Source organism: Delphinus delphis, chromosome 9 (assembly GCF_949987515.2).
Source record: "Delphinus delphis chromosome 9, mDelDel1.2, whole genome shotgun sequence".
NCBI classification, from domain to species: Eukaryota; Metazoa; Chordata; class Mammalia; order Artiodactyla; family Delphinidae; genus Delphinus; species Delphinus delphis.
Genome location: NC_082691.1, coordinates 16,270,375 through 16,290,593, shown reverse-complemented (window position 1 = coordinate 16,290,593; position 20,219 = coordinate 16,270,375). Strand labels below are relative to the sequence as shown.

At 35.3% G+C, this 20,219-nt stretch overlaps 1 long non-coding RNA gene across 1 annotated transcript in view; it reads right to left on the bottom strand.

The window, feature by feature from the left end:
• The window catches only part of LOC132430597 (uncharacterized), a 91,915-nt gene that overhangs the window by 70,370 nt on the left and 1,326 nt on the right, over positions 1–20,219 (bottom strand). The gene's annotated exons all lie outside the window — the stretch shown is intronic.

The following is a 20,219-nucleotide window of genomic DNA, read 5'->3' as shown; positions in this document are numbered from 1 at the left end:
ATTAAAAGAAACTGCTTAAGTGCTAAACAGAGGAGATTAAAAAGAAATTATATAGAAAGCTCCAACTTTGGTATACATTAAAGAAAAATATCGAAGCATCAAGGAAAAATTCTAAAATGTAGAAAAAAAGAAAATAAAAAATATTACTTATAAAATGATAAGTATTAATTTTCCTAGATGTAATGAGAGGCTTGTGGATAATAGAAGACTACCCTGTTCTTTAAAAAAGTATGTTAATATTAGGGATGAAAACTCATGATGGCTGCAATGTATTTTCAAATGGTTAAGCAAAAGAATGCACACACATATAGAGAGGGGAATATCATGCAAATATGGCTAAATGCTTACCTTGGTGGCAGATACATGGGTATTCCCTACACCATGCTTTCAACTTTCCTATTTGCTTGAATACTTTCCTACTATAAAGTTGGGAAAACTTCTCAGGATCTTGTTGACTGGCAGCTAACAACCAAAAATTATCTATAAACTAACAGGTGTCAGACTGAAATTAGGTATCTCACAAGTAACACTAGATACAAGCAGATAATGAAGTGCTATCTTCTAAGCCCTTAGAAGAATGTCTTTTGACTTTCCCAGATTCAAAAACTATTATGTAAACTAAGTAACTACAAGTAATAAAATTTACTAACTTCAAACTGCATTTAATATAATTACTAAAGGATATATTCCAATAAAATTACTAAATACAAGATGAATCCAAATTAATTAATTCCAAATATATGGAATCAGTCAACTGTTCATCTAATCACCCTCCTAGAAGTAACATTAAAGAGAAAAAAAGATGTAAACTGACAGATACAAAGAGAACATGAAAAGGGGGACGGCTAGAGGAAGAATCTCAGTTTCTAGAAAACCAAACATATATGGATTTAATGATGCTGAGGAAGCCACGGCCACAATGAATGAAGAGTGATAGTTCACATGCCAGGACTAGGAGGGGCTCAGGACTAGAAGGTGCAAAGTACAGAGGAAAGTGATGAGGAGGCACAGGGCAAAATTGAATTTTTGTAGACAGTACAAAAATTGTATACAGCTAACTCTTCCACCCTCCTTCCCACACTATGCATGGAAGAGTGATAGCTAAGCTCCTCCCATCTCTCACCATGGGCAAGAGATTGGCAGTTTCTTTTCTGAAGAACTTAGTGGTTCTTGGGATATACCTCTACAAATGGTATTTGCTGAAATAAGCAAAAGAGTCAATGAATGACCAGTCCTTGAGCTAAACCACACAGCTTCCAATCTGCTTTTCAGAGTCTCACTATGAAATATTAATGGAAATTAAATGTTATGAGACATTTGAGAAAAATCTCCCATATGTAAGAAAGATATGAAAATAGGAAAATACAGCCCTGGGTGTTTTTTTAAGGTTTTCTTCAAAACTATTATCTTTAATTAATATCCTCAGGACAATCAGAGAATATGTTGCATCTATAAAACAAGAACAGAGTGCTATGGAAAATTAACAATTGGAGAACAAAAAAGGACTCTTAGAAATATAAGTTTTTAGGGGTTAATACAAGGATTGAAAGATAAAAATTAAGGAACTCTCCCCCAAAGTATGACTAAAAACCAAAGATGAGTGGGAAAATGTGATAGAAAAGATTCAAGAGGTCCAATATCTTATTAATAACAAGTTCACAAAAAAGAGTAGAGAAAAAAGAAAAGGATGAAATTATAACAGAAGTAATGCAGTTAAATTTCCTGCAGAGATTTTCCAAATCAAAATGGCCTACCAAGTATCTAGCATGACAGGTGGACTATTATTTACCTTATAGTTTATATTCAACTAATATTTAGTTAATATAAAGAAAAAATATTAACTACATTCAATAAGTAAATTTGAATCACTCTTTGTAACAAATGTGCCTGTGTCTCAAATTTGAGGATTATGGTACTTCAATTTTTAAACATCAAAAAAATTTCATTAAACAAATCTTTAATAGAGTTGAAAAACTACAACCACAGGCCAAATCCAACTTGCAGTTTGTTTTCATACATCCTGGAGCTAAGAAGGATTTTTACATTTTTAAAGAGTTACAAAAACCAAAACAAAATAAACGTACAATAGGTGACAGAAACCATATATGGCCCGCAAAGCCTAAAATATCTGCTATCTGGGTTTGCTGACTGACCATACTAAGCAAACAATGAAGGTTATATGCTGTCCTGCAATATGCTGCTCCTCTATTACGCTAATCCTCTTTCAGAGCATTAAAGCATTTCTAAAAGACTCCATCATTAAGAAACTGGGAAATGGAGGGACCTCAAAATCACAGAAGTTTTTGACAAGTGGTACCTTATATCACAAGGAGTTCCAACTCAAAGGATTTGGTGCCAGGCTAGTTATTTATATTAAGGTAAGAAACCAACCAGGGTTGTACGATGCCCATGAGCAGTGGAAGGGGCCAGTGAGGAACTAGAGAGAGCATGCCTGAACTAAAAACATTCCTATTGAAAACACAAAAAAATGTGCTCTTTATACAAATTTGTGTGATCTGTACTAAAATCACTGCAGGATGGATGAATATCATGTTCTAGAATTTCTGCTGCTTCTGTAATTTTATCATTTTCATAGCTATCTAAGAACCAAAATTTTGCTTATATTGAGGCAATTTCTTCTCTCTTCTGACATGTTTGCAAATTCCTTGGCTTAATGTATTTTAGTCCAAAGATTTTCTTGAGATGTGGTAGAAAACAGAGAAATCTTAAGGCAAAGGGGAAAGAAAGATGCTTCTGGGTTGATGCCTATAGAGACCTTAGGCCATAAATCAACTTCCAGATGACCCCCAACAATCCCTGCCTCCTGGTATCCACACCCTGTGTAATGCTCTCCTCTTAAGTGTGGGCTGGACCGAATGACTTAGGTCTAATGAGTAGAATACTTCCATTGATTAGGTTACAACAATTGTGACTTCTGTCTTGTTAGCAGACTCTTTTGTGGGCCTAAATGACATGTCTGAGAGGCCCACGTGGCAAGGAACTGGGGGCAACCTCTGGCCAATGGCCAGGGGAAACTAGAGCCTTCAGTACAACAGCCAGTGAGGAACTGAATCCTGCTGGCAAGCACCAAAGAAGCCTGGAGCAGATGAACCACTGAAGAATATTTAAGTCCCATTATACTATATTTTGACATAAAAACATGAGTTTGTTTTTCAAGAAATTTTCCTACAGTTTGCTTTTGTATTGTTTTGTGGGAAATTGTGTTGATTCATTATTTGTTTGCTCTAGTTAAACTTACTCATCACCCTTGTAAAGTCAACCCACTGTCTGTGACTTCACTGATGTTACTATAAACAATACAACTGCCAATACAAAAGCACTGTGAATTCTCTTGGAGTTAAAAGAAGCATTTATAAGCTTTTTCTTTCTTGTATACGTTATGGCAGATTTATTTTTGAAATACAACATGAATTCTCAAACTTTTCATCTCTGCTTAATTACTGACTTAGCTTTCTTAATAAATTATCTGGGTTGGTATACTGGTCCACCATATACACTGTGGTCATGAGAAAGCCTCTTTGCTTTTCTAAATCTGCTTCCCCATAAGTAAAATGGAAACTTTGCTCTGATTTGAAAACAGTTATATGGCATAGCAGCATACGCTTCTTGATAAGTGCTCAAAAAACCACCATTTCTTCCCTTCATATAAAAGGCAGATTAATTTTCCTTTTATTTCTACAGAACTGTTTTTTAAAAACAAATAATAACATAGTGTTTCATAAGCAATTACTTACAATTCTCATTTAGTTAAAAGATACTGATTGAGGGCTTCCCTGGTGGCACAGTGGTTGGGAGTCTGCCTGCCAATGCAGGGGACATGGGTTCGTGCCCCGATCCGGGAGGATCTCACATGCCGCAGAGCGGCTGGGCCCGTGAGCCATGGCCACTGGGCCTGCGCGTCCAGAGCCTGTGCTCTGCAGCGGGAGGGGCCCCAACAGTGAGGGGCCCACGTACTGCAAAAAAAAAAAAAAAAAAAAAAAAAGATACTGATTGGGCAATTCATGATGATGATGATATTATTATAGAAGATGAGGCAAAGGGGAAATTTCAGTGTTGTGAATCTGAAAAATCATCCTCCTCAAACTTAGAAAAGATTTAAGATCTCACCTGGATTTTCCTCACTTAAAAGACATGTTTAGTCAATGGGATAGTTATTTCCAAATGCATGTTATGATATTTATAAATTGAGTGCACTATTATTTTCCTTCTCCGAAATATTTCCCCATGTTTGCTCAGTGTTTCCAAACTTGCCTGATCATGAGATTCTTCTTAACTTAAAAATAGATGTTCGGAGCCCTTCCCCTGGAGAGGCTGATGCATTGTGGCTGGGGCAAAAATCTGTACATTTAACTGTTGCCCCACGTGGTTCTTACGACAAGGCAAGTATAGAAAAAAAGTGCATCAGTTGATCTATCCATTTTGCTGATTGGGAGAAAGTGTATACATGCAAGTCAACCACTAAAATTACATTTTTCCTAAGTCATAACATGCTTAAATTCAATAATTTTTTCCTTAGAGTTAGGAGTTGATTAGTAGCCTGCAGGATTGAAAAGTTAATTACAGTGAAGGTTGAGAAGGTGATTTTGCCACACGGCCTTTTTGTGGCAGGATTATATTTCAGCGTTAATCTGTGTGTTTTCCAAATAATTCCCTCCCCACCCCACTTTCTCACTGGTACACTGAGAATGTCTATTCCTCCCTCCCAGCTTCCTTCCCTCTTTCCGTCTAGCCAGCAAACACCAAAGCAGAAATAAAGAATGAAAGAAGCTGTCTTAGTCCATATGGGCTGCTACAACAAAATACTATAAACTGGTTGACTTATAAACAACAGAAATTTCTCTGTCAGTTCTGGAGACTGCAAATCCAAGATCAAGGCACCAGTAGATCTGATGTATGGTGACAGCCCCTTCCTCATAGACAGCCATCTTCTCACTGTAACCTCACATGGCAGAAGGGACTAGGGATGTCTGTGGGGTCTCATTTATAAGGGCACTAATCTCACTCATGAGGGCTCCACCCTCATGATGAAAGCAGCTCCCAAAGGCCTCACCTCCTAACACCATCACACCGGGCGTTAGGTTTCAATGTGAATTTTGGGGAGAACACAAATATTTAGTCTATAACAGTGTCTTTGGGTTCAGTGTCAGACAGTAAGGGTGGAAGACATGCTTGCCAAGATCAACATAGAAGGAACAGAGGAAAACAGAAACCAAAACGGGGTGGGGGAAAGGAGCGGTGGGCTGAGGGGCACAGAACATATATCCTCCCTGTCAAGATCAATTCATCCCTTCCCTCCATTCAATAACATGTTTTATGCATCAATTATCAGTCTGATTGCCCCATATCAGTAACATTTGTGTGTAGAGTTGACCCTTGAACAACATGGGTTTTACCTGTGCTGGTCCACTTATACGTGGATTTCTCCAATAAATACATACTACAATACTACACAATCCACAGTTGGTTGAATGTGCAGATACAGAATCTCGATATGGAGAGCTGACTGTAATTATACATGGATTTTTGACTGCCCTGGGGTCAGTGACACTAACCCCCTTATTATTCAAGGGTTAATTGTAAATGCCATATGTGTGTTTTGGCAAAATGCTAGATAGTCCTAAGGGACATACTGTATCTACTGTCACTGTACCTGTCCAGCTACTTGCCAGAGGACTTGGCACATAAAAGATGGTTTAAAAACTTTAAAGGATTATACAAAGTGATTCACAGCACTAAATATGAGATACAACTGTTAATGATTATCTGCACCTATCTGGCTTCCAATTTCTGTAATCCCCTCTCTACACCTGACCCCAATATTATAGTTCTAGAATAAATCCTAGCCTTAGCCACAATGCCTTATCTCTTTTGCTAACTGTCTGCTTTGGCAGTAAGTTATCCTTGATCTCAGCTTCATTCTGAGCTTTTGTTCTGATTCTTATAACTGGACTTCTGTCTTGTTCTTTGTTCTTTATAACATTTCTAGGTAATCTGACCACTACTACTCCAGTACCTCTACAACTGGGTTTAGTCATTGTTATGGGTTGAATTGTGTGTCCTATAAAGATACACTGAAGTCATAACCCCCCATACCTCAAATGTGTCACTTCCAAAGGTGACCTTATTTGGAAACAGGGTTATTGCAGATGTAATTAGATGAGTAGGATGGCTCCTTAATCTAATATGACCAGTGTCCTTATAAGAAAAGGAAGACAACTAAAGAGAGACACACAAGGAAAACACCATGTGATGACAGAGGCCAAGAATGTAATGATGCCGCTGCAAGCCAAGGAATGTCAGGGACCGTGGCCACCACCAGAAGCTATATGAAGGCAAAGAAGGATATTCCCTAAAGCTTTCAGAGGGAGCATGATCCTGCTGACTCTTTGATTTCAGACTACTAACCTCCAGAACTGTGAGACAATACATTTCTGTTATTTAAGGCCACTTAATTTGTGGTACATGATTAAAGGAGCTATAAAATTAATGCAGTCTTGTTGCCAGTATCCTTCCAGATATTATAGACAATTTCTTAGCATCAGCAATCACTACGCCTACCTCACATACACACATCAGAACATGCAAGACTAATGAAATTTCAGTGAAAAGCTCAAATTTGTAGGTATACTAGACATCTACTGGTCAAAATATCTTTTCCACACTTCCACATGATTCTGTACTCCAAGTATCTAACAAATTCCATGGCAGAGAGGTCAAATTCTAAGTCCTATAAAATATTAAAATAGTGTCTAACCATGTGTCAACATATTTTTCTTTTAGTTTGCTAATCAGACTAAATGTTCCAACCAAAAGACACAGACTGGCTGAATGGATATGAAAACCAGACCTGTATATTTGCTGCCTACAAGATACTCACTTCAGATCTAGAGATGTATACAGACTGAAAGTGATGGGATGGAAAAAGGTATTCCATGCAAATGGAAATGAAAAGAAAGCTGGAGTTGCAATACTTATATCAGAGAAAATAGACTTTAAAATAAAGACTGTTACAAGTGACAAAGAAGGACACTACATAATCATCAAAGAATCAATCCAATAAGAAGATATAACAATTATAAATATATATGCACCCAAACATAGGAGCACCTCAACATATAAGGCAAATATTAACAGGCAGAAAAGGAGAATTTGACAATAACACAATAATAGTGGGGGACTTTAACACCCCACTTACATCAATAGACAGATCATCCACACAGAAAATCAAAAAGGAAACACAGGCCTTAAGTGACACATTAGACCAGATGGACTTAATTGATATTTATAGAGGATTCCATCTGAAAGCCCAAGAATACACATTCTTTTCAAATGCACATGGAACATTCTCCAGGATAGACCACATGCTGGGCCACAAAGCAAGCCTCGATAAATTTAAGGAAACTGAAATCATATCAAGCATCTTTTCCAACCACAACGCTATGAGACTAGAAATCAAGTACAAGAAAAAAACTGCAAAAAACACAAACACGTGGAGGTTAAACAACATGCTACTAAACAACAAATGTGTCACTGAAGAAATCAAAGAGGGAATTAAAAAATACCTAGAAATAAAGGAAAATGAAAACACAGCAATCTAAAACCTATGGGATGCAGCAAAAGCAGTTCTAAGAGGGAATTTTATAGCATTCCAAGCTTACTTCAGGAAAGAAGAAAAATCTCAAATAAACAACCTAACCTTTATGCCTAAAGCAACTAGAGAAAGAAGAGCAAACAAAATGTGAAGTTAGTGGAAGGAAAGAAGTCATAAAGATCAGAGTAGAAAGAAATGAAATAGAAACTAAAAAACAACAGAAAAGATTAGTGAAACTAAAACCTGGTTCTTTGAGAAGATAAATAAAATTGATAACCATTTAGCCAGACTTATTCAGGAAAAAAAAAAAAAAGGGAGAGGGCCCAAATCAATAAAATCATAAAGGAAAAGGAGAAGTTACAACCAACACCACAGAAATACAAAGGATCATAAGAGAATACTACAAGCAACTATAAGCCAATAAAATGGACAACCTAGAAGAAATGGACAAATTCTTAGAAAGGTACAATCTCTCAGGACTGAACCAGGAAGAAATAGAAAATATGAACAGAACAATTACCAGGACTGAAATTAAATCAGTAATTTTAAAACTCCCAACAAGCGGAAGTCCAGGACCAGATGGCTTCACAGGTGAAGGAACACTTCTGAACTCATTCTATAAGGCCACCATCACTCTGATACCAAAACCAGACAAAGATATCACAAAGAAAGAAAATTTTTCATCAGGCCAACAGCAGTGATGAAAATAGATGCAAAAATACTCAACACAATACTAGCAAACTGACTCCAACAATACATTAAAAGGATCATCCACCATGATCAGTGGGATTTATCCCAGGGATGCAAATATTTGTCAATATCTGTAAAGCAATCAATGTGACACACCACATTAACAGACGGAAGAATAAAAAGCATATGATTATCTCAATAGATTCAGAAAAAGCTTATGATAAAATTCAACATCCATTTATGATAAAAACTCTTCAGAAAGTGAGCACAGAGGGAATATACCTCAACATTATAAAGTCCATATATGACAAACCCACAGTTAACATCATACTCAACAGTAAAAAGTTGAAACCATTTCCTCTAAGATCAGGAATAAGACAAGGATGCCACTCTTGCCACTTTTATTCAACGTAGTTTTGGAAGTCCTAGCCACAGCAATCAGAAAAGAAAAAGAAATAAAAAGAATCCAAATTGGAAAAGAAGTAAAACTGTGACTGCTTACAGATGACATGATGCTATGCATAGAAAATTCTAAAGATTCTACCAGAAAACTACTAGAACTCATCAATGAATTTGGTAAAGTTGCTGGTTCTGTACACTAACAACAAAATATCAGAAAGAGAAATTAAGGAAACAAGAGATTATCATACTAAATGAAGTAAGTCAGACAGAAAAAGAGAAATATCATATGCTATCACTTATATGTGGAATATTTTAAAAAAGAGACAAATGAACTTATTTACAAAACAGAAATAGACTCACAGACATAGAAAACAAACTTATGGTTACAAAGGGGATAGTGGGGGTGGGGAAAGAGATAAATTAGGAGTTTGGGATTAACATATATATGCTCCTTTATATAAAATAGGTAAATAATAAGGACCTACTATATAGCAAAGGGAACTATACTGAATATCTTACAATAATCTATAATGGAAAAGAATCTGAAAAAGAATAAATAAATAAATAAATCTGAGTCACTTTGCTGTACACTTGAAACTAACACAACATTGTAAATTAACTATACTTCAATGAAAAAGACACTAGACAGCAACATGAAAATATACAAAAATTTAAAGTAAAATATACAAAAATTTAAAGAAAATATACAAAAAATTAAAGCTCTCTGGAAAAGGTAAATATAGAGACAAATACAGAATCCTCAAGTATTGTAATGTTGGTACATGAATCACTTTTATTTCTGGAATAGAATTTAAATGGCAAAAGAATTTAAAATAATTATAAATCTATGTTATGGATATACAATGTAAATGATGTAATTTGTGACATCAGTAACAGAAAGTTGGGAAGTGTAAATGTAAAGAAGCAGAGTTTTTGTATGCGATGTAAGTTAAGTTGTTATCAGTTTAAAATAGATTGTTATAACTTTAAGATGTCTTATGTAATCTCCATGGTAACCATAAACAAGACCTATAGAAGATCTATAAGAGGAAATGAAAAAGGAGTCAAAGTATATTACTACAAAAAAACACAAGGAAGGTAGCAAGAGAAAAAGAGACAGAACAGCTGCAAGACATATCAAAAACTATTAACAAATGGCAGTAGCAGGTTCTCCCCTACCAGTAATTACTTTAAAAATGTAAATAGATTAAAATCCCCAACCAAAAGACATAGATTGATTAAAAAGATTAGAAAAAAACCCAAATAGATCCATCCAAACGCTCTCTTCAAGTGACTAACTTGAAATCTAAGGGCACATACAGGCTGAAAGTGAAAGAATGGAAAAAGACATACCATGCAAATAGTAACTGAAATAGAGCAGGGATGACCATAATTGAACAGACAAAATAGACTCTGAGTCAAAAACTGTCACAAGAGACAAAGAAGGATATTTTATAAAGATAAAAGTGTCAATTTACCACAGAGACATAACAATTATAAATATATATGCAGCTAACATCAGAAATCCCAAATATACAAAGCAAACAGAATTACAGAATTGAAGAGAGAAATAGACAGCAACACAATAATAGTAGGAGACTTCATTAGCCCAATTTTAATAATGGATAGAACAACCAGACAGAAGATCAATAAGGAAACAGAAGACTTGAACAATAACAATACTATAGACCAATTAGACCTAACAGACATACAGAACATTCCACCCAACATCAGCAGAATAGACATTCTTCTTAAGTGTACATGGAACATTCACCAGGATACACCACATGTTAGGCCACAAAATAAATTTTAACAAATTTAAGAAGACTGAAATTATACCAAATATCTCTTCTGGACACAATGGGATGAAAGTGGAAATCAACAGCAAAAGGAAAACTGGAAAATTCACAAAATGCAGAAATTAAACAACACCCAAGAATAAATGAGTCAAAAAAGAAAAAAACAATATCTTGAGACAAATAAAAATGAAAAAAACCCCAACATACCAAAACTCATGGGGTGCAGTGAAAGCAGTACTAAGAGGAAAGTTTACGGCAGTAAACACTGAAATTAAAAAAGAAGAAAGATTTAAAGTCAGTAGCCTAACTTTACATATCAAGGAACCAGAAAAGAACAAATTAAGTAAAAATTTAGCAGAAGGAAGGAAATAATAAAGATTAAAGCCAAAATAAATGAAATAGAGAATAGAAAAATAGAAAAATCAAAACATAAGAATTAATTTTTTTGAAAAAACAACAAAATTGACAAACCCTTAGCTAGACTAAGAAAGAAAGAGAGGACCCTTATAAATAAAATCAGAAGCGAAATAGAAGCTATTACAACTGATTTTCCAGAAATAAAAAGGATTATAAGAGACTACTATGTAAAAAATAAAAATAAAAAAGAGACTACTATGAAGAAATATACCCAACAAACTAGATAGTATATAAGAAATGCATAAATTTCTAGAAACATAGAACCAAACAAGACTGAATCATGAGGAAATTAAAACTCTAAACAGATCTATAATCAGTGAGGAGACTGAATCAGTAAACAAAAACTTCACAACAAAGAAAAGCCCAGAACCAGACTGTTTCTGCAGAATTCTACCAACATTTAAAGAAGAAATTACCAATACTCCTCAAACTCTTCCAAAAAATTGAAGAACACTTCAAAAATCATTTTATGAGGTCAGTATTACCCTGATCCCAAAGGTAGACAAAGATACTGCAATAAAAGAAAACTACAAATATCCCTGATGGATATTGATATAAAAATCTTCATGAAAATAATAACAAACTGAATTCAACGGCATTTTAAAAGCATCCTACCACGACCAAATGAGGTTTATTCCTGGAATGCAAGGATGGTTGAACACATGAAAAGCAATCAATTTGTAGTGTTAATGTAGTGTATCAACACTACATTAATAGAATGAAGAAAAAAACTACATGATCATCTCAATCAATGAAGAAAAAGCATTAACAAAATTCAATACCTTTTCATGATAAAATCATGCAACAAACTAGGAATAGAAGAAAAACAGTTCAACATAATTAAGGTCCTATATGAAAAGCCTGCAGCTAACATTTTACTCAACATAGAAGAACTGAAATCTTTTCCTCTTAGATCAGGAATAAGGCAAGGATGCCCACCCTCATCACTTCTATTCAAATAGTACTGGAAGTCCTAGACAAAGCCATTAGTTAAGAAAAAAAGGCATCCAATTTGGAAAGGAAGAAGTAAGATTATCTCTGTTCACAGGTGACATATACTTATATGTAGACAACTAAAGATTACATACCCACACCCACACAAAACTGTTTGAACTAATAAACAAATTCAGCAAGGTCCAGGATACAAAAACAACAGGTAGAAAACAGTTGTGCTTCTATACACTAACAATAAACTACCTGAAAAGGGAATTAAGGAAACAATTCCATTTACAGTAACATTAAAAAGAACAAAATACTTAGGAACAGACTCACTCAAAGCACTAAGGAACAAACTCACTTAGGAACAAGACTTATACACTGAAAACTACAAAACACTGCTATAAGAAATTAAAGAAGATACAAATAAATGAAAAGATATCCCATGTTCACAGATTGGAAGACTTTATATTGTTGAAATGTCCATACTACTCAAAGCAGTCTACAGATTCAATACAAACCCTATGAAAAACCCAATGACCTTTTTAAAGAAATTGAAGAGCCATCCTAAAATTTGTATGGAACCTCAAGGGACCCCAAATAAATCTTGAAAAAGGACAAAGTTGTTGGCCTCATACTTGATTTTAAAACATTACAAAGATACAGTAATCATAAAAGTGTGGTACTGCATAAAGACAGGTATATAGACAAATGGAATAGAATAGGGAGGTCAGAAATAAACACTCACGCATATGGTTATATAATCTTGGACAAGGGTGCCAAGACCACACAATGGGGAAAGGACAGTATCTTCAACAAATGGTGCTGGCAAAACTGGGGATCCTCATGCAAAAGAATGAAGTTGGATCTTTACCTTACACCATATACAAAAATTAAAACAAAATGGGTTAAAGACCTACACATAAGATCTAAATCTGTAAAACTGTAAAAGAAAATATAGGGGAATAGCATCATGACAATGGATTTGGCATTGATTTCTGGGATATTACACCAACACACAGGCAAAAAAGGGAAAAAAAGACAAACTTAAAAACTTCTGCGCATTAAAGAAGATAATCAACTAAGTGAAAAAGCAACCTACAAAACAAAAGAAAATATTTGCAAATCATATATATGACAAAGGGTTAATATCCAAAATATATAAAGAATACAACTCAACAAGAAATTTTAAAATGTGCAAAGGACTTGAATAGACATTTCTCCAAAGAAGATATCCAAACAGCCACCAAGCATATGAAAAGATGGTTTATCATCACTAATCATTAGAGAACTGCAATGAGATATCACACACACACACACACACACACACACACACACACACACACAAAGACATATACTCAGAAAATGGCAAGTGTTGGTGAGGATACAGAAAAATTTGAAGCCTGTGCACTGTTGGTGAGAATGTAAAATGATGTATCACTATGGAAAACGGTATACAGGTTTCTCAAAAAAAAAAAAAATAGAATTACCATATGATCCAGCAATCTCACTTTTGGATATTCATCCAAAAGAATTGAAAGCAGGATGGAAGACATTTTGCATAACCATATTTATTGTAGTATTATGCACAATAGCCAAGAGGTGGAAGCAACCTAAATGTCCATGGAAAAATGAATGGATAAAGAAAATGTAGTATATCCGTACAATGGAATATTATTCATCCTTAAAAAAGAAGGAAATCCTGTCATATGCTACAACATGGAAGAAACTTTAGGGCATCATGCTAAGTGAAATAAGAAATAAGTCAGTCACAAAAAGGCAAATAGTATATGATTCCACTTATATGACTTATCTAAAGTAGTCATATATACAGAAGCAAAGTAGAATCGTGGTTGCCATGGGTTGGGGTGAGGGGGAGATGGGGAGCTGTTGCTCAGTGGGTACAGAGGTACAGTTTTGCAAGATAAAAAAGCTCTAGATATCAGTTGCACAATAATGTGAATATAATTAATACTACTGAATGGTACACTTAAAAATGGTTAAGATGGTAAATATTGTCTTAGATGTTTTTTGTTTTTAAAAAAAAAAACACAGTTAAAATAATACAGAACTCCCAGGCCCAGAGATCATGGAGCCATCTTACAAAATTACATTACAGTTAACACCTTTCCTACCTGCCTCCCATTCCATGTCTCTTTCTTCCCCATTCCCCATCCCTTTAGCTTCAACTTCAGCAGGGTCAAAATCACTGCTATAAATTTTTAAACAAACTAATTTTTTAAACAGAAAAAAATACCTCACTAACTCTATCAGTTCCTGGCAATAGTGAATGAGTTCACTAAGAACAAATACTGAGCATTATAGTGCTGTCTGCTTGTATTCCTTTTCTTTTTTAAAAAAGCACTTTTATGGATAGCGTAATTTATGGAGAAATTTTATATCAGCATGGTGCTCCCAAAAGTTAAGAATTACTAACAATGTTTTTACTTGAATTCCTTTTTTAACATAGAAAGAAGATCAGATTACAGAGGCTTACAAAAAGACGAAGAAAACCCTGAAAAGTCAAAAAAGCAATGTGGAAAACTTTCTTTGAAAATAATTAATAATAATAGCAAACACTGTTTTCCTCAATATTCTGCCGTTATTTTGGCCCTTCCTCACATGCTACCACTAGAATCTTATAGAAGCTGATTCTTGCCAACATAAGCATTGTGTGAAAACTTTACAAACATAGCTGGGAAGAATAGCCAATAACCTCTGTATGACTTCTTAGTAACTTTGCAAGACGAAGGCCTAATTTGACATGTGGATTTGGTGGTTTGACCAGCCTTGGCTAACATCAGGTCCACATGTAAGGGGGGGGTACAGTGGTTCCCTGCTCCAGGGCACCAACTCAGTCTCATGTGCTGTGAGTCACAGTGGCAGAAGAAAGCCTCCTTCCTGGCTGTCTTGACTCACTCGGGAGCAGAAGAGGATGCTCATTGGGGTTGTGGTCCTGTGTTACATGAGAGACCATGGTGAGCTAAACGGCTTCACCAAAATGCAACCAGATCCCTCAAATTAGGAGAGAACAGGATGAGAATGAACAAATTCACTGATGTTTTGGGTTGGCAAACTTCTATGAAGTTCTAACATTAGCTCTGGTCTCATAAGTTGGGTTTTACTTAGTCTTTTAGACTTCTAATACTTAAATTCCTGCAGCTGAAGTTGTCTTTTCAATAAATTCAATATGAATTTACATTCTGTTTTAAAGTAAATTAATATTTAAAGTCTATCTTGGATCAGACCCAAATGTCCCAAGTTGCCCAGAACCCATGTCACTTTACGTGGTATAGATACTGCCCTTCCTAACAGGTATCTACTATTTCATTCTTCTCCAGGATTGGTGTGCTTTTCCTTTTTTTAAGTTGAAATCATCTATCCCAGGTTTTTCACATTTTTATTTATATAGTAGTATTACTTAGTGGGAACTAAGTTGCAGTGTGCATCAGTGATTTTGAAACCAAGCAGGACTTTGCTGAGCCTTCCTGGGGACAGAACCCCACATGCCCCCCACCTCTTGTTTGTAGAAAAACTTTAGCCTCCTAGGCTTTTCCCAAGTTCCAAAGAGTAAATATAATCAGAGAAGTGAGAAAATGCTGAAACAAACAAACAAACCAAAACAGTCAAGCAAGACAAAATAATAATTTACCCATAAAGCAAAGTCAAGGACTTTTAGTTCCTCCTCAAGGGCCACAGATAATATCCTGAGCCATATCCTCGAGTTATTTTACAGATACTAAACCTCCACCAGGCAGAAGAAGTTAACTGCATGCTGACCACCAACATGTAGACTGATTCCAACCATTTGGAATCAGAGTTTGATAATTCAGATTTCCAAAACTTCACTCTGTTACCTCACCATCAACCACTCAGAGAATAGTGCACGAGTTGATCACACATCCTATGACCCTCTCCCTCCTACTGTCTTTAAAAACCCTTTCCTGGGCTTCCCTGGTGGCGCAGTGGTTGAGAGTCCACCTGCCGATGCAGGGGACATGGGTTCATGCCCCGGTCCAAGAGGATCCCATGTGCCGCGGAGCGGCTGGGCCCGTGAGCCATGGCCGCTGGGCCTGCGCGTCTGGAGCCTGTGCTCCGCGACAGGAGAGGCCACAATGGTGAGAGGCCCGCGTACCGCAAAAAAAACAAACAAAAAAAACAAACCCTTTCCTGAAAGCCACTGGGGAGTTCCAATCTTTTTAGCACAAGCTACCCATTTTCCTTTCTTGGCACCCTGCAATAAAAGCTGTACTTTCCTTCACCACAACCTGGTGTTAGTGGATTGGCTTTGCTGCACTTTGGGCAAAGAGACCCAAGTTTGGTTTGGTAACAATGTGTCTAATTATTAAATTACTAAAAGGATTGTCCCTTTTGGACAAACTCCTAAGATTATTTTAGCTGCAAACTAGTGATAAAGGAAATATAAGAAGAATTTTAGGAAAAAATGCGTTAATCCCTCCTTTCATCATATTCTCAACCATAGGCCCTCTCAAAACCTTAAGTGACTTTTCAATTTAGATAATTCAGAGACCTATAGTTTCATGTACCATTCAATCATGGCTACCCTCAAGGTTACTCACACATTACTGCTGTCATTTCTCTTCCTATAACGCTTGTCCTCCATATTCCACTTATCGTCTTACAGGTTTATATCACTTATATCCTTAAAAATCCAAATTACAGTTTGTCTCTTTAAGTAAATATTTTCATATTTTTAAGACCACTGCAGTACCTGGGAGGGGGCTGGTCAAGGGCAAGTAAAAACACCCAAAACCCTTCTACCATTATAAAGTTGCCTTGTCTTGATTCAGCACTTGCTTGGTTGTTTGAAACCTTTGCCTGTTTTCCTGACTTCTGGCAAAATTGATTCTGACTGTTTCTGCTTAAGTTTTCAAAATTTCTGTGGAGGGATAAGCCACTGAACGTGCATACTCTGCCATTTTCACCACTGACATTCAAAAATAATTTTCTTATGGTGCACAGTGCTATTCTAGCCTGAGGTTCACTAAAATAATATTATTCACACCTGTCAACATGCTCAACCCATTTCGAGCTATAATTGAGTATATGGTATCAGACCAACTTCCCATCATGAATAACCATAGTGCTGGATTAACTTTGAAAAGGAAACAGTAGCATCTGAGGGTATCCAAAGCAGCCAAGAAAGATAGCTTAGGTATCTCATCTTAGATAGCCTGGTAGTGATTTTTGTCACCAGGAGATATGCTCTAAAACTTAATAAAGAATGAAATGATTTCAAATTTAATCCCAGAAATGCAAAAAGCAATGAAAAGCGAAGTAAGGCATTAATATAAGGATAAATCTAAACTAATATTGTCTGTTTAAAATAAATAATATTTTGTTGGGTTTTAAAATGATTAAACAGAATGAAAATAAGTGACAACAATTGCACAAAAATCAGGAATTGGGTAAATGAAATTAAACTGTTCTAAAGTCCTTGCATTGTCTGGAAACTAGGGAAAGTACTAACTTGCAGAAGATTCTAATAAGTCAAAGATTCATTTTGCAATGAAAAAGCCACAGAGTAAGAAAAATATCCACAATACAATTATCTGCCAAAGAATCATATCTAGAATATAGAAAACCTCTTAGAAATCAGTAAGAAAAAGACAGATAACCTAATTTAAAAATGGGCAGAAGATTTGAAAAGGCATTTCACAATATCCAAATGATATATAGACACATGAAAAGGTGCTAAACTCTTTTTGTCATCCAAAAAATGCAAATTAAATCCATAAGGTGATAGCCTACAGATGCATCAGAATGTATAACATTACCAAAGGTCCTCCGTGCTGTTTTCCATAGTGGCCGCACCATTTTAGATTCCAACCAACAGTGTACAAGGGTTCCAATTTCTCCACATCCTTGCCAACATGTGTTTTTTGGTTAATATCCTTCCTAACTGATGTGAGGTAATATCTCATGTTGGTTGATTTGCATTTCCCTGATGATTAGTGACATTAAGCACCTTTTCATATACCTGTTGGCCATTTGTATGTCTTCTTTGGAGAAATGTCTATTCAAATCCTTTGCCCATTAAATTGGGTTATTTGGGGGGTTTTGCTAAAGAGTTGTAGGAGTTCCTTATAAGTTTTGGAAAGTAATGCCTTATTAAATATATGGTTTGCAAATATTTTCTTCTACTTTTGGGTTGCCTTTTCACTCTTGATTTTTTCCTTTACTGTGCAGAACCTTGTTGGTTTGACATAGTTCCACTTGTCTATTTTTATTTTTGTCGCCTGTGTTTTTGGTGTCGTATCCATGAAATCATTGCCAAGCCTACTCTCATGAAGCTTTTCCCATATTCTTCTAGGAGTTTTATAGTTTCAGATCTTTTGTTTAAATCTTTAATTCATTTTGAATTGATTTTTGTGTATGTGGTAAGATAGGGGTTTGTTTTCATCCTTTTACATGTGAATATTCAGTTTTCCAAACACCATTTGCTGAAGAGACTATCCTTTCCCCACCGTGTATTCTTGGTGCCCTTGTTGAAGATCAGTTACCTATATGTGTATGGGTTTATTTCTGGGATCTCTATTCTGTTCTATTGGTGTGTATGTCTGTCTTTATCCCAGTATCATACTGCTTTAACTATGGCAGCTTTGTAATATATTTTGAAATCAGGAAGTGTGATGTCCCCAGATTTGTTCTTTCTCAAGGTCACTTTGGGTATTCTGGGTCTTTCAGCGTTCCATATGAATTTTAGAATTGTTTTCTATTTCTGTAAAAAAAAAAGCCAGTGGAATTTTAATGGGAATAGCATTGAATATATAGATTCTTTTGGGTAGTCTGAACATTTTAATAATATTAAGTCTTCCAGTCCATGAACACAGATGTCTTTCCTTTTATTTGTGTTTTCTTTAATATCTTTCATCAGTGTATTGTAGTTTCACATCCTTTGTTAGACTTATTCTTAAATATTTTATTGATTTTGATGCTATTGTAAATGAGATTATCGTCCTATTTCTTTTTTTGGTAGTTCACTGTTAGTGTATGCAAATGCAACTAAATTTTGTATATTGATTCTGTATCCTGAAACTTTCCTGGATTTGTTTATTATGTCTAACAGGTATGTGTGTGTGTGTGTGTGTGTGTGTGTGTGTGTGTGTATGTGTGTGTGTGTGTGTGTATAATCTTTAGGGTTTTCTATATATAAGATCAGGTCATCTGCACATAGGGACAATTTTACTTCTTCTTTTTCAATTTGGATGCCTTTTCTTTTTCTTGACTAGTTGCTCTGTCTAGGACTGCCTATGTTATACGTTGAATATAAGTGGTGAGAGTGGATACCCTTGCCTTGTTCCTGATCTTAGAGGAAAAGCTTTCAATTTCTCACCATTGAATATGATGTTAGTTGTGGGCTTCTAATATTTTGTCTTTATTATGTTGAGGTACATTCTGTCTATACCTAATATGCTGAGAGTTTTTATCATGAAGGGATGTTGAATATTATCAAATGTTTTTTCTGCATCTATTGAGATGATCATATGATTTTCATCCTTCATTTGTTAATGTGGTATATCACACTGGTTGATTTGTATATGTTGAACCATCCTGGTATCCCTTAAATAAATTCCATTTGATCATGGCATATAATACTCTTAATGTAGTGTTGAATTCTGTTTGCTAGAATTTTTGTTACAAATTTTTGCATTTACATTCATCAGAGATATGGAGCTGCAATTTTCTTGTAATGTCTTTTTCTGGTTTTGGTATCAGGGTAATATAGGCCTTATAAAATGGATTTGGAAATGTTGCCTCCTCTTCAATTTTTTGGAGAAGTTTGAGAAAGACTGGTGTTAAGTTTCTTTAAATGTTTGGTAGAATTCACCAGGGAAGCCATCTGATCCTGGGTTTTTCTTTGTTGAGAGGTTTTTTTTACTACTAATTCAATTTCCTTACTTGTTATTAGTCTGTTCATATTCTCTATTACTTTTACCATCTGATCCAGTAATTCCACTCCTGGATATATACCCAAAAGAAGTGAAATCAGGATTTTAAACAGATATCTACATTACCATGCTTATTGCAGCATGATTCACAACAGTCAAGATTTGGAAACAACCTAAATTTCCATCAACAGATGAATGGATAAAGAAAATGTGGTATATACATACAACAGAATGTAATTCAGCCTTAAAAAAGAAGGAAATCCTACCGTTTGGGACATCATGGATGGACCTAGAAGTAAATATTATGTATACCTCTACATTATTATCAAAATTAATTTTTCATTTTAAATGCCCTTTTATCTAAGTAACAACTGCTTTGACTGAAGCAAAAGCTAAAGTGCTACTCCATGTATTTCTTGCCTTTCAGATTCAATTGGGTGACAAATAATT